This window comes from Pan troglodytes, chromosome 1, assembly GCF_028858775.2.
Source record: "Pan troglodytes isolate AG18354 chromosome 1, NHGRI_mPanTro3-v2.0_pri, whole genome shotgun sequence".
Classification (NCBI taxonomy): Eukaryota; Metazoa; Chordata; class Mammalia; order Primates; family Hominidae; genus Pan; species Pan troglodytes.
In genome coordinates this window covers 10,693,114-10,708,526 of record NC_072398.2, presented here as the reverse complement: position 1 = coordinate 10,708,526, position 15,413 = coordinate 10,693,114, and the positions used below count along the sequence as shown (strand labels likewise).

The 15,413-nt window shown below is 36.0% G+C and overlaps 1 long non-coding RNA gene across 1 annotated transcript; it reads right to left on the bottom strand.

Annotated features, from left to right (window-relative positions):
- Positions 1 to 283: 283 nt before the first annotated feature.
- Positions 284 to 15,196, bottom strand: LOC134807954 (uncharacterized). Its single transcript, XR_010149675.1, has 3 exons — positions 15,029 to 15,196; positions 6,644 to 6,753; positions 284 to 5,537 (listed from the first exon to the last, which is right to left on the bottom strand). It is a non-coding gene; the product is annotated as an uncharacterized LOC134807954 (long non-coding RNA).
- Positions 15,197 to 15,413: the final 217 nt, after the last annotated feature.

The following is a 15,413-nucleotide window of genomic DNA, read 5'->3' as shown; positions in this document are numbered from 1 at the left end:
TTCCTTCTATTACATTACTATTAAAAAAGCAGACTTTAGTAACCATTTATATTCAATGGTTCATTCAACAGATAAAATAAAGATGAGTTTACTTTAAGTATTATTCCATTTTTCCTCCCCCGAGACAAAACAAAACAAAACATGAAAAGAATATAGACATTCCATAATGTTAAATTTTGTTTTTAAGTTTGAAAAATGCTTTGATATTTATGGCCTGAAACCCTCATTACCACTTGTTTAATATGTGTCAACTTTTATTTTGTATGAGGAAAATCACTTGTTTAGTTTAGAACTGATTTAATATAAGACGTTGAAGCCCTGTCATATGATAGAACTTGGGAAAATAATCCATTGAATATTTTTTACAGAGCATATAGGTGTTAAAATGCAGAACCAGAAACACATTAGATTTGAAACTTAACATGCAAAATGAGGATATTTGTTTTTCTTTCTTAAAGCTACAGTTCAGAGCTTGGGAATGCTAACAGATGACTCACTGTTAGAGCCATTGGTTCTCGATTTTCTCCCCCAGATTAGATGTCTCGAATTATACTTGCAGTTTTATGGCTCCCAGTGTTTCAGTCTTTGTTTTAGCTGTATTGTGCTTGGAATGTCAAATTATTAGGACCCTGAATAGTAAATCATCGGGGGCACCTTCGCCTGATGCACCATTGTCTACAGTTTAATTACCTGCCATACATGGTAGAAATTAGAATGAGATCTTTACCTGCTTAAGCCTTACATTCTAGCATTTAAAACTTAGTTAAGATGGAACCTAAAAAGCACAGAAATAATGCAAATGTGAGAATCATGTAGTGACAACTCCATTGTAAAGCTTCTTACCCTGCCCCCACGGGTAATACTATACAAAATGCATAAAGCTCATGAAATGCATATAACAGTTTAAAACTTTTATACAGATAAGGATGTTGCATTAGGAAGAGTCCTGAAACAAAGTCAGAATCCCTGGGGTCCAGTTCCATTCCTGCTTCTGAAAGGGTATATGGCTGGGTAAGATGTTAAGCCTTTCTTTCATAAACTTGCTTTATGAAAGAAACTTTCATGAAAACTTTCTGTTTCCATATGAGCTGTAAGTTTTCATATGAGTAAAATAAAGGGGGTGACTAGATTTCCCCAAAGGTTGTCATCATTTTTAGAACCTAGTGGGTACATTTAACTGAGCCCGAGGCTGCACCTGTGCTATCAAGAACACAAATGGTGGAAAAAAGAAAATGAATACAATCTTGGGGTTCTCCCTGTGACATAAAAATGTATTTCAGACTTGGAAAAAGATAAAACGAGGCTAACAATATATGTTTTTTATAAAGTTCATGCATGTTCTGATAAGTCTGCTTGTGTGTCATCTGATATTTGTTGTGACAGTTAATTTGGCCAACAGTCCATAGTCAAGGTTAGAATTTAATCTGCGGAAATTTATAAAATGCTGTGATTTCACAATCTGTAAAAAGTCAACCCGTCTTCTAACTAATTTAGCAATTTTGTTTACACATCCCTTACACAAATGACTATATAGATCTCAATTTTTTCAAATGCTGTTGGATATTCCCCTTAATCTACCCTCTGGTTCTTTCATTAATGAGTTACATAAAGTGTTGACAAGCACAAACAAATACCTTTTTGCTTGAGAACTGTACTTTATCAATATTCTGGATCCACTTTGCACCAAATGCCATTTAGACTCTATTCACTAAATAAATTAACCTATTGTCTTAGCATAATGATGCTTTGGCATGATGACATTTGCCTTATTATAATTTATTTAAATATATGCGTGTGTTAAAATATTTCAGGGAGCCAAAATGTTGTTCCCTAAACACATCAGCACAGGCCAGATACCAGGGCCACTGTGTGTGAATTTGCCTTTTCTCTTTCAAAGCTGATTTTTTGATGCTGAGAGCTTGACCGTGGTGTTGTGATACACCAATATTTAATTTACAAATAGCGTTATGTCTTGATTCTGTCACCCTGCATGTCTGGAGGTGAAGGACTGAGGTATGGAATTGAAGTAGATCCTTTCCACATACGGGGATCCCTTCCACATTCCTGCAGTGCTCAGCCATCTGTGAAAAGCATTGTCTTGCTGTGTTGTGAAGTGTGCATTTACTATCTGTTTTCCCATTGCTAAATTGTGTAACTTCATTGTATAATGAGAAACCAAGAGCTTCGTAGTGGTAGCACGGAGAAGAAATACTTTTCTTATAATTTTGGACTCTTCCCATTGTTCGTTCATTTTTTTTCCTTCCACAGAATCAAGGGTGGCCACCCTGTTTTATGAAGAGAGTGAATTAGGTGTGAAGTACTGGAATACAACACACCATTACAGACATGCCCCCCTGGCTTCCTGAAAGCCTGATTTGACTTGCCATATGGTCAACATGACAGAGAGAGTGATCATTGAATACTGATAGAGCCCTGACTGCAGACTCCACTCTGCCACTCCTGGCTCAGTGTCCTTCTAATGACACAACTTTTCAGTGTATTTCCAGGCCAATCAATTTCATCTTCTCCTCTACAGTCACATGTGTGCATTTAAAATGTCAAGTATATGTTCTAGATTGAGCTTCCTATCTTATCTGTCTTATTTCTCCTTACCACCCAATGTTGATTCATCGTCCAAGCAAAAATGTTTGTGGAACCATAATGATGACAGGTTCCCTCTGTTTTCTTTATATCTGTTACTGTAGGAATAGAGTAGAGTTTATTGCGGCAACCCTAGTACCTCGTTCAGTGTCTTCCATTTAGTGTACCTGATATGTATAAATTAAATTGAATTTAATTCTCTTTTCTATAGCAATGGTTTTTGTTTTCTTATTGCAATGTCATATTTTTCTAATTATCCTCTGTCTACTCTTCTGTGTCTTTTACCTAGGCATTATTGGCATGGAATGCCAACTTTGGATATGTTTTTCTCATTTTGTACTTGTTTCTGTGTTTTATGTTTCTGCTTATATTGCAAAGGCTTTCAATTCATGACACTATCTTTAGCCCTCTCATTACTCAGTTTAGTGCACACTGTATAATGGCCATTCTGTATATGGTCAGGATGACATACTGCTGTATGAACATAACCCAAGCTTTTTCATTCCCAAGTTTCACTTTCATTTCCTTTCTGATTCATTTCAAGTCCACACAATACTCCTTATTTCCAGGAATCGTTTTCTGAAGCTGTGGATAGACTTCAGGAGACAGCTAATTTAGTATGCCTAAAGCAGCATAATTGAACTGTGGAAGGCACTGTTTTTGTATTCAATTGGTTAATGAGTGTACTTTTTCAATGCTGAAGCAGGAATAGTGCCAGCAAGCAAACTTTACGGAGAGTACATGACATGCTTTTCTGTCTTCTAGTTTCTACTGATTCATCAGAACGGGGCATTGTTCTGTGATCCTTCCTGCAGTTTCAAAACAGATCTACATTCCATAGCTTCCTCATTTCAAATGGCCAATTTATTGCTAACTTCAAAAACGTGCTCTGTGTCACTTTTTAAAACAAATCAGCAAGTCACATCTTACATGGATGGCGGCAGGCAAAAAGAGAGCTCCTCCTTGCCTTCCGCCATGATTGTGAGGCCTCCCCAGCCATGTGGAACTGTATAAGTCCATTAAAGCTCTTTTGAAAATTAAAAAATAAATAAATAAATAAAACAAATCAGAATCTTCCATGTGCTAACTTTTCCATGCTTTTGAAGTTGCTAGAAACTTGATAATGTATCTTCTGTAACTCTTAGCTCTCTTTATTTCTAGAGTACGGCATGGTATTGGCAAATATAACCATTTAATATTCTAACACTTTGTAGCTAACTGAAAGAAGGGGATCTGATTTTGCAAGGAAAAACCCAGAAAATGTATCACACATCAGAGGATAAGCAAGGGCTGCCTGAAAGCATTTCAAATAATATTTAATGGAAAAGTTAAAAACAAAACTACTGAATTGATCTCTCAAAGCAGATTTCTAAGTTACAAAATGCAAAGGATTAATACTGTGTGAAGTACTCGAGTTCTGTTGTATGAATATGGTAGCTCAGAGCTCAAAACCCACAGTAATGTGGATTTCACAAAAGGCCTTATCATTTATTTGGGGAGATTTTTTGCACAGCCGACAGTGTTCCATTAAGGTGTGTTCGTGAATGCTGTCCGATCACCCCACAGATGGTGAAAATGTGTCCTCCTTCTGAATAAGAAGCAAGCACTCTGCAGGGGATATAGGAGGATTTGAGTTCTAATTGGAGGCAAGTAGTTCTATATCTCCTGGTTTACCAGCACATTCATGGAAATCTTTTTTTTTTTTTTTTAAGAGAGAGTGTGTCACTCTGTCACCGAGGTTGGGATACAGTGGCACAATCACAGCTCACTGTAGCTTTGACTTTCTGGGCTCAAGCGATCCTCCCACCTCAGCCTCCCAGGTAGCTGGGATTATAGGCACAAGCCACTGTTTGTGGCGGGAAATCAATTTGGAGACAAAAAGCTATAAAGTTGACCTATTTTCTTATCCAAGGAATCAATAGTATTTCAAAAACCAGTGAATACTTATGCGTGAGAAAAGTGTTCCTCATTTTTTTCCTTGTCTCTCTCTCTGCTAACTGAACTGAGAATCTAGGTCTGAACAACTGCAAAGGACCTTTAAAGTTAAGCACTTTTAAAAGCCTTGACATTTGGTATAATTATTCAGACGGACTGCTTGTTCACATTTTTTAAAGGTATTGATAGTTAACTGGATATCCGCAAGTCTGATTCTCTCTACTATAAGTGGAAAAAGAGACTGGAGAGTAATGAGTTTCTACAAGACTTAAAGGAAACCCTCTATGTATTGATCTATTCTCATACTGCTGAGTTCTTTGATAAGTTCTTAGAGACACAAAGAACTCTTGGGCTAGTTGCATAGGAAGTCTGCAATGAGCTCCTGAAATCACATCTTTAAGAAGGCAGCTCAGAACATTGGCTGTTTGTAGAAAGCACGTCCTCCTAGGGAGAAAGGGCAAAACTTCTCCTGAGCCTCATACTGTTAGATAGATCCCCAAGCAACGGAAGCAGCTTCAAATGTACTTGCTATCCATAACTGGTCATTTTCTCCACAAAGCAAGGTGACATGATTTGGAACTCTCTATGAGAAGCCAAGGAGATAATTCTGAATCATGTCATCTCACAAAGTTATGGCAAGAACATTCTGTAGGGGAGAACACATAGTTTCTTTTCTTTCCCTTTTTGGGTTCTTAGTTGAGACACTCTGCTGAAAACAAAAGTCAGTTTAAGAAAACAAAAACAAGTGGCCGGGTGCGGTGGCTCACGCCTGTCATCCCAGCACTTTGGGAGGCCAAGGCGAGTGGATCACCTGAGGTTGGGAGTTTGAGACCAGCCTGGCCAGTGTGGTGAAATCCCGTCTCTACTAAAAATACAAAATTAGCCGGTCGTAATGGTGGGTGCCTGTAATCGCAGCTACTCGGGAGGCTGAGGCAGGAGAATCACTTGAACCTGGGAGGTGGAGGTTGCGGTGAGCTGAGATGGAGCCATTGCACACCAGCCTGGGCAACAAGAGCAAAACTCCGTCTCAAACAAAACAAAACAAAACAAGCAGACATTTATTAACCCATGTTGTACCCATCATGCAGGAGAGAGAGACCTCAGCTCAAAAATTGTTTCTCTTTCAAGTCAGCGGCTTAAGGGCTTTGCTCAAATAGTTTTTTTTTCTATTCATTTTTAGCAAATGATGCTGGAACAACCAGATAACCATATGCAAGTAATGAATCTGGACCCCTGTCTCGTAACATATACAAACCTTAACTCAAAATTGATCAAAAAGCTAAATGTAAGAGCTAAAACTGTAGAATTCTTGGAGAAAATATTGAAGTAAAGACAACACTGAATTCCTTTTTTTTTTTTTTTTTTTTTTTTTTTTTTTGAGACAGAGTCTCGCTCTGTTTCCCAAGCTGGAGTGCAGTAGCGTGATCTCGGCTCACTGCAACCTCTGCCTCCCAAGTTCAAATGATTCTCCTGCCTCAGCCTCCCCAGTAGCTGGGACTACAGGTGCCCGCCACTACGCCCGGCTAATTTTTGTATTTTTAGTAGAAACGGGATTTCACCATATTGGCCAGGCTGGTCTCGAACTCTTGACCTTGTGATCTGCCCTCTTTGGCCTCCCAAAGTGCTGGGATTACAGGCGTGAGCCACTGCGCCCGGCCTGCTCCAGTAGTATTTAAACAAAGAGCCATAAAATCCTATATAGCAACAAGACAAAGGAGAGAGCAGTTCGAGTGTTTAAAAGATAGTAAAATGTGGGAAGTTAGTAAAATCTGTTCTCAGATTCCTCCAGTGCCTGCTGGTACCTTTTTTGGGTCAATAAACAAGTGCCGTCTCCAGTAAGGAAGGATTGGTGTCCTGTCATCAGGCAAATAGAGGCTGAAACAGTGTCCCCCTATATTTTCTGTGTCTTTAACAGCCCTCAATATGTTGGGGAGAAATATTTTGATTTCTTTCAATTCCTAGAGATCACTTTTACCAAGTAAAGAGTTGGAATCTCAAGATTCTGGGAGACTTTCCCATGGCCGCACTGTTAGGGAATGTTGAAGGTTTTCAGTATCCTGCTTTCCCAAGGCAGGGCTGCTTCACCACATCATGCCCATTTTCTTACCCAGGAGATAGTCTCATGTAAATTAAGAGAAACGTCTCTTCCAGCAAATGCTTGTCTCCTAAGGCTGTCCACTTCCTTAGTTCAGGCATCTGTGGGGAGGTTTTGGAATCCTGGAGGGAAGAGTTGGCCAAGCTTTAGGGTGGATCAAGGAGGCCACATCTCTACATAGTTACCTGCTTTGTATCCATTGCTCCAATAGGGTCTTCTACCTTCTGGTAGTCTCCATAATACCAGAGGGATCAGGATTACTTCCTTGTATGCAAATCTTCACTAAATCCCAATGCTTACTGAAGGAAGTGGCAAACCTCTTAAGCTGATTTTTAGTTTTTTAGTTTAAAAGACCTCTCCAGCTACTTTCTTTAGATAAATTATCTTTTAATATGTTGGTTTTTGCTCCCACATCTTACCATAACTTCCGTATTCCTCTCTCTGTGAATTCTATAAAATAGTAAGAATACACAGTACAAAAAGGCACACTCAAAGCCAGAAAGAGACAGTGAAGAAGAAGAAGGAGGAGAGAGAGACAGATTGAGAGAGAGAGAACTTAGGAGAGAGCTATAAGATGTTGTAAAATTGTGAAATGATACTTACACTCTCCCAAAAAAAGAGTGTGGCAGATATGAATACTTCCTATTCCTCATGCACCCACAACAGACTATGATCCCTTTGCCTTTCTCAATTTCCCTTGAATTTCTCTTGTATATTTTCTGACATTTGTGCAAATTAAGACAAATTATTGATACCCAACATTCTCAAACTAACAAATAAAAATGCTTATATATATATATATATATATATATATATATATATATAAAGAGCCATAACTGGGTAGATAAAAATTATATAGATGTTTGTGTTTGCACTGAACAGATAGAAATATCCACTGATGTTATTATCTAGAAAAAAAATTTGTGATGACCTGCCTAGTTTTCCAAAAATTTACAACACAAACAACAAATCGATTTCTTTTTGCATAATTCACAGCTTATTTTGGCATCACACAAACTGCATATTAAATCAAATGTAACATTTTGTCATTGTAGTGAACATAACATTAAATTAAGTATGTTCCTCTTGGGCTTCACATTATAAATAATAGCATCAATGATATTCTAATTCCTGGTTTATTATTATTTTTTTAAAATGAACAATGATATGAAAATTTATGGTAGCAAGACCATATCACCACATAATTCTGTTGAGTGATATAAAAGATCCATTTATTGATTGTGATAATCTTAGAGGCCTGTGTTACTTTATCGTCAGAATTTTAAAATAAGTAAGAAAGGAGAGATTTCTCATTGGAGCCTTACTGAGACAGTTTCAGGCATATGAGAATTAAAGGAATGCATTAAACTTGAAAGTCAGGCTTAATCTATCTAGTGGAAAAAAAATCTTTTTAAAAGGTTCCAAAATACTCAACACAGATCAACTCACTGATTAAGTTATAATATTTCTCATGTATCCTATTTTATTCACCCAACAATGGGGATCCCTGAAATCTTGGGTCACCATATTATGATTGCAGTAGCTGCACATGGGCAGGGTCCACTCTTTTTTTTTTAAAAAAAATAATTCTTCTTAAACAGCCTACCAGGAAAGAATAAAGACAACCCAGTGAAATGTGTGACAGATGGAAACCCAGATGCAAAGCCAAGTCACAGAGGAGTCAGGATTTCAATGGAGATGAATTTGTTTGTGCTCCCAGGGACAGAGATTAAACCACTCAACCATAGTACTCAGTGCCCAGATAAAGGATTCAGATTCATTTCAGGTCCACAGAGGTGGAGGAAAAGATTTCAGAATCTACCAAACAGGCATAAAAAAAGATGTAAATTAAATATGTTAAATACTCAAAATACCCAATGAAGAGATTAAGTTTGCTTGTATTAGAATATACAGAAAATATTTTTGCATCACTGTTCTCAAAGGAGGCCAAATGTTTAAAATATTGTGTTAAAATAATTTTTCCCAATTATTCCCTACTATACCAATTGCAAAATTTCTCCCGTTTCTGTGTTTAATAATATGTAGTCAAAAATGATAAAAATTCTAAAACCAGCATCTACACAGAAGCTCTTTTAACATCAAATTGAAAGCTTGATCCTTATCATTTAATAGGAAATGAACAATTTATTTTTTGAGTTAAGAAACTGTTTCTTAAATTTAATCTTCTATTTTTTAAAACAATGCCATGAGTAAAATTTACTTGAAGCAATTCATTGCTAGAATCATCATCTCTTGGCTTTTCAACACAATGAAGCCTATACTTTGTAATAAATATGTCAATTCTACAACTTTTAAGGGTAGATCCTTTAAACCATGTGCAAAAAATGAATCTCTACAATGTTTTCCTTTAGTTACACTTGTGAAGCATTTCATATTCTCAAACTTGAGGTGGAGAAAACTCTCTGATTTCCTTAAAACATCTTAACATTTAACAACTTTAGTCATACATGCAATGTGAATAAATACAATCTCTGAATAAATGTAATATTCCAAATGCCTTTCATAGTACCTGGCACATGATATATGTTCAATAAATGCTTATTAAAAGTAAAATTGTCTCCTAGATACAAAGATGGGAAGAGGTGGCATTAGGAAAATGCCATGTACAGAGATTTACGGATTTGTGTGTGTATTGATTACTATATCTAATGGGTAAAGCATTTTAGACAGCCATTTGAAGCCAAAAGAAACAGGAAACTGTATCATCTCTCTTTTACACTTGGGCCAAGAGATAAAGGGAATCTAGTATCACACAAAAGGAAATAGTAAAACTTATGCCTGAGGAACTATAAACTCATATTTTACAAACAGACATTATCTTCTCTATTAAATTTGTGTGTGTGCATCTATGAGTCAATGTGCATATAATTATCTGATAAAAAATTATTTAAAATGTGTATGTATATATTAATGTGAATAATGGGGATAGCTTCCCAAGGATATATATTTGGAACTTATTTCTTTAACAAAATTGTTTTAAATACCCCGTAGCTGCCTTGATAAATGGTAGCGCTTTAGAGAAAAAAGATTATTCTTTGGCTGAAGCTCATTACTGTCTCTTTATCTAGGACTTAGAAGAACTGCTAGCCGGGCTAAATCTCTCTGAATATATATCTTATGCTGTCTGAGGAATAAATCACGCCCTAACATTTCTAACTCTGTGTAACTGTTTGAAGGGTTGCACTGCATGTTGCACATTCTATAAGTGCTTCTCTTCCTTATTGTTCTTCACGAAGATGTAAATGGACCACAGGTGGACAATAGCAGGTGCCTCCTTCATGCATCTCTCCCATATGAAGAAAAGCAAACGTCTCTGTCTAGTGTGCTTTGGGACTGGATAATTGCCCTCTCTTCTCACTAAGCTAATTTTATATAAAATGGATTCAAGTATGACAGAAAGAAAAACAGAAAGGGATTCTATGAGAAACAGCACAAAATTGAAGTGGATTCTTTGGGGAACCAGTGCTGTAGTAAATTAATGAAAATATATTTTCATTCTACTTATGTGCAAAGCATTATCTTGTGTTTCCAAATCATTACTGCATAAAAAACTCCAGTTTATGCCTTACCTTTGCCTGCTTTAAAAACGTTACTATTAGACAATACAAATTATCAAATCAAATCAGAGTCACAGGAATCATAGATCTAACTAATACCAAATTTTACAGATAATGTGAAGGATACTGGTAATTATAACAAACAGAAAAAAAATAGAGAAATTTGACCAACAATGCAGGTCCCCTTTCTTCTTCTATTAACACATTTTTTATTTCAAAATTAACATGTAAGGGGCTAATACATGCATCAGGACATTACTTGCACAAAGGAAACCCTTTTGTTAAGGATTATTTCCTATTAACATTTCATTAGCCTGTGTAGACCAGGTACAACCAGCTAGAAGCATTTCATATGTAAGGATTCTATTACTACCACATATTGTTACTGTATTGCCATTAGCAATTTTGCAAGAGTTTTTGAACAAATCATCTTTTTCTGTCCTTCCCAGGCACCTCCTGTAGAGAGAGGAAATAGATTAGGCTGTTAGAGCTATAAAAATACCCTAAAAGTGTTTTTCCTACTCTCTACTCTCATGCGGTCACATATCTGGTATCAGACGATACCAGACCAGATATGTGAGGCATGTTTCCCCACACACCAACCAATCAATTCTGCAGTGGATACCAGCCAGATGTCTTTTAATTTAAATCAATTGTGATGCTCTCTATATGATGAAGGCTTAGTCTCACAATACAGTCCCCCACTTTAGACCGCAGTTGCAAGTCTGGGCCACCACAAACTTCTGACCAACTGGCTATAAATCAGGGTTCCCACAACTTCCTCCCTGGGTTTGATTCATTTGCTAGAGCTGCTCACAGAACTCAGGAAAACACTTTTGTGTATTGGTTGATTATAAAGGATATTACAAAGAGTGTGGATGAATGGCCAAAGAGCAGAGTTGCAGAAGGCAGGTGTGTGGGAAGAGCTGCCATGCCCTCTCTGGGCAGGCCACCCTCCAGGAAGCTCCACGGCTTCAGCTATTTGGAAGCTCATTGGACCCAGTCCTATCAGGTTTTTATGGAAGCTTAATTATATGGGCATGATTGATTAAATCATTGGCCATTGGTGATCAGCTTAACCTTCAGTTCCTTTCTGTCCCCAAGGCTGGGGATGGAAATGAATATCCCAACTCTCCAATCATGCCTTGGTCTTTCTGGTGACCAGCCCCCATCCCAAGCTATCTAGCCTCTCCTACCATCAGTCATCTCATCAGCATACAAAAGACATCACTCAAGAGATTCCAAGGGTTTTAGGAGCTATATGTCAGGAAACTGGATAAAGACCAAATCTATACTTCACAATATCACATAGGCCTTCCACGCTAACCCTTTTTTCCACAATCATAACAAGCTTTTTTACCTCTTAAAAGTTGGGAGTTTGTAATTTTTTCTTATTGTAAAATCACTATACAAACATCACAAATTTGGAAATCCTAGAATGTATTAACACTGAAAAGTTAAAAAAGAGAAAAATCACAGTTCTATATCTATGGATAAACTGGTAATACATGTCTCCAAAACGTGTGTGTGTGTATTGATTTGCTTTCTACTTATCATTATATCATCATCGATATCAATGACATCAAAATTTCATTGCCTTGTATTCCAATGCGTAGATCTTCTTTCATCTATCATCATTTTAGTTGGTTTGCAATATTTACTGGTTTATATAGCACTCTAATGAAAATTTTCAATCAAATATCCCTGGGGACATCTCATGATTTTTATTTGATACATTCTTATATGAAAATGTGCAATTAAGGGATTTTAATTAAATATTATAGAGTGTATAAATTTAAACCACCACCAAAGTATAGTGTTACCATTTTATTATAGCCATTTTATAATCGTATATTCTCTTTGTAAAATATCTAAAGATTTAGAGTGTTAATATTACACTACTTTCCATTATGGCTAAAGAATGTGGATAATTAGTTTACTCTTCATGGTCTTTCCTAAATGCACCTGAAGATGCTACAGCATTTTCATACTAATTTGAAAAAACACCACATATTTTAAAATGTTACAATTTTAATAAGTAGTATTTTATAATGTTTTATATACAGAGAAACCTGATTTAACAATAGTTTGACTTACAAGTTTTCAGTTTTACAAAGGTGCAAAAGTGATACACATTTAGATGCTCCTCAACTTATGACGGGGTTATGTCAGGATAAACCCATGATAAGTTGAAAACGCTGTAAGTAAAAAAGTGTACATTTGATTTAGGATATTTTCAACTTCCAGTGGGATTATGGAAGAGTAACCCCATCAAAGTCAAGGAGCATCTGTATCTTCATAACAGTATATTTTATAATAAAATGGGATGCTTTTGCATAATCCATTGTATAATGGTGCATAGCATATTTATATATCATAAAGTGATATATGTATTTAATGCTTATGATATATTGTATTATATGCAGTACATATGAAATATGAAATAGGTATTATATGTTATTTTATGTATTGTCTATTTATGATCTATATTTTATTTTTTATTGGTAATAAAAAGTTTACATAATACATGCTACATAAAATATTTCACTTTTACAATAAATTTTGCAAATTATTTTTCTACTTATTCTATTGCTATTTAATTGATTTTTTCACACACTTACAAATTTTATATATTTAAATACATAATTTTGTACTCTGTTCCTTTGCATTTCTTCTTTAAAATTTATTCAATTCAAATAGCTTTAAAAATTTATAATTATATTTGAGTAATATAATTGATTCACTAGTCATTTTTATTTTTATTTTTATTTTTTTGAGACAGGGTCTGGCTCTGTGGCCCAGCCTGGAGTGCAGGGGTGGGATCTCGGCTAACTGCAACCTCTGCCTTCCAGGCTCAAGTGATCCTTACACCTCAGCCTTCTGGGTAGCTGGGACTCCAGGTGCACACTACCACGCTTGCCTAATTTAGCTATTTTTTGTAGAGACAGGGTTTCACGATGTTGCCCAGCCTGGTCTTGAACTCCTGAGTTCCAGTGATCCATCTGCCTGGGCCTCCCAAAATGCTGGGATTATAGACATGAGACACCACACCCATCCTGTGATTCACTATTCTTAATGCTGTTATTTCGTTGGAAATAATTTGACTGCCATTAGCTAGGGAATATTTTTTCAATATCATTATAACTATTGTTTTTATTACAATATTTATAAGAGGTTACCTCTCACCATTCTAAAATCTTATTTGATTGTACACTTGTGTTTGTTTCTGGGATTTTTTTTCTATTTTATTTTTGTCTGTGCAGCATTTCTACAGTATTGATAATTGCTGCTTAATAAACTATTCAATATGTGGTATTAGAAATGTATTATTGCTTTTATTTTCCAAAGTGTGTTAATTATCTTTAAGTCCTTCTTTGTCCAGAAATTTAGAATTATGTAGACATGTCTTCCCCATTCCTTCTACCTTTAAGACTATGTTTGAACTTCCATTACATTTCTGAATCAATCTGAGGTAAAAAGTTACAAACAGAAAACAGTACTGTTGACTCTGGTGGGGTTTAGATTTCATCTTGAAGATAAAGCTGGTTTTCTTTCAAAGGGAGGAGGTGGATGAAAATTGGGAGACTTTAGAACAATGTAAATTTGAAATCATAAGTTGTTTTCTTAAAGGAAACAAAAGGAAGCTAAAGATGCTTCTCCTAACTCTCAGCTTTAAAGTATGGGAGAGGAAGGAGTTAGGGCTATTTGTTAAAAATAGATCAGCATTCTAGATTCAAACCCCTCCCCTTCCTGTATGGAAGGAGAAATGAACAAGAAAGAGACTCTCAGGAAGTTACCAGGATGATGGTGTGTGTGTGTGTATGTGTGTGTGTGTGTGTGTGTGTGTGTGTGTGTGAAGCAGGAAAGAGACCACTATTAGTCAGTAAATATTTAGCTCTAGCTAACGCAGTGAGTATGCTTTTTTTCATACCATTACATCAAAAAACAGGTACTGAACCTCAGAAGGGAGAAATATTTTTCAGGTAGAAATCCAGCATAAGAATGAAAAAGTCATACACATTTCAAAAATCTTCGAAGAAAATTAAGGATAATGCATTTTTATTTTAATTAAGGAAATATTTATTTAAAAGTTATAATAATTATAGCTATAAAACATGAAACTAATTTTACTGTTAAAATTGTAAAAGTACTAAATATGAAGAAGCTATACAAAATAAATATATTTGTAACACGTACAACAGACAAAATATTGGTTTCTAGAATATGTTTCAGAACCACTACAAATTAATAAAATCAACAGAAACACTAACTGAAATTCATGAGAAAATTAACAGGAATATTCAGTAAACATATGCAAACATACTCAACCTCAGTAATAATCAGAAAAATTTATATTACTACCAAGTAAATTAGTATTTTTTACATATTGATTTTAAAATAAAATGTGTGATAAGACTAACTGTTGGCAGGTTATGTAGCCACAGAAATCATTACATATGGCCAGAGCGAGTCTACCCTGGTAATCTCCACCTTAGACAAATAATTATAATCTAGCATTGCAAAAAAGAAATAACACATATCTACCAGAGATATACACAACAATTTCATACCAGCATTGTTAGTAATTAGAAGAATTATAAGCAATCTATGTTGCAACAGTAGGAAAATGGATAAATGAGCTGTAGTATATGTATAAAAGAAAGAGTCAAAACAGAGAAAATGAATGAACTAGAACTACATCTTTAACATATATGAATACTTTTCAAAAGAAAACAATCTGCTTGAGATTATATACAATATTTTCCTATTTATACAAGGTTTAAAACACAGAAACAATATTATAAATGTGCAGTGATACCTGTGTTGCAGGACTTTTCCTCAGTCAGCTAAAGGCATCTTTGTCCGTCCCACAGCCACAAAAATTTAGGCTTGCAGATGGTTTGAAGGGTGAGTGAAGCAGGGTTTTATTGGGTGAAAAGGGAAAAACGGGGAAACGGGGATGCTCTGCAAAGCCAGAGTCCCTGCTAAAGCGCTTCCTGCCAAGCCCGTGGAATTTCAGGTTCCACACAGGAAGAGGAGGGGCCACGCTGCTCCCAGCTGCAAATGTCATCAACTTCCTGAGGTTCCACCCTAGTGCGCAGGCCAGATGGCGTTTTCCAGAGACCCCCTCCCACCTGGCTGTCTTATTCCCCCGTCTAAAGAAGTACATATAACTGCTGTTAGAATAAGGGTAAGGATAGGAA